Raw genomic sequence first — 961 nt, forward strand, 5'->3', positions numbered from 1 at the left:
AAGGAAGGAAGGGAGATAAGTTCTTTTGTGGTGAAGGGCACAACAAGTCATTTGCCAGTTTTACCAATTCAGTAACTTCACAAGGAGCTGACATTCCAAATTTCAGTGCATGGCAGGATGGATAGAGGATGAACAGACCCCTTGAAAGCTGGGAGGGCTTTGCTCTGGCCCCCACCATCTTCACGAGGAAGGAGAATCAGAGGATGCCATCCTAGTGAGATGGGAGCCCAGGAATAGGCCATTCTGGGGGTAGCAAAGTCCAAGGTTCTCCCCAGATGTCTTTCATTCTTGGAAAGTTGACTGGCAAGGGATCAAAAATCTAGAGAAAAGAGGTAACCACAGAACAGGTTGAGTGGCAAGAGCCTCAAGCATAAGCCAGTGCGTTTATGCCTTCCACGGCCCCTTCCACCACCCTCACTAGACTCTACCAGTTGAGGCTGCCCTGCTCTTCTCTATCCTGCCCTGGCTCTGGCAATAGGACCAAGAGAGAATCCATAAATGTAAAGTAAGCAGAGGCTGGAAAGGACTTTCTGAGGAAGGCTCACCTTTCGACTCACCCACAGCAGGAGTAGAAGGGAAGGTGGCTTTTCCTGCCCGGGCCCTGACGGCCCTGAATGAAAGCCTGACCCACCCACCCCGCCTATTCCCCACAGAGAGAGTGTACCTGACTTCCCTTCTGAGGCTGTGGCTTCAGTGTTGAACAAGGCTAGCTGAGACACACTTAGGAAACAAAGCCTAATTGACACAGTAAACAGGCAAGAAAGGGCAGAACAAAGCCCAAAGCATCTGCAACTAGAGTCGCTGTGAATTCCAGACACACCCCCACTGAAAGGTTTCTCCAGCCTCAGAGCACTGAACAGACCCAGAACAGGAACTGACAAAACCACAAAGAAACTCCACACACTGAATACAAATCACGCGAAACTAGACAGAAACAATAAGAGAAAAAGCCACTAAAAGA

This window comes from Microtus ochrogaster, chromosome 8 (genome assembly GCF_000317375.1).
Source record: "Microtus ochrogaster isolate Prairie Vole_2 chromosome 8, MicOch1.0, whole genome shotgun sequence".
Lineage (NCBI taxonomy): Eukaryota > Metazoa > Chordata > Mammalia > Rodentia > Cricetidae > Microtus > Microtus ochrogaster.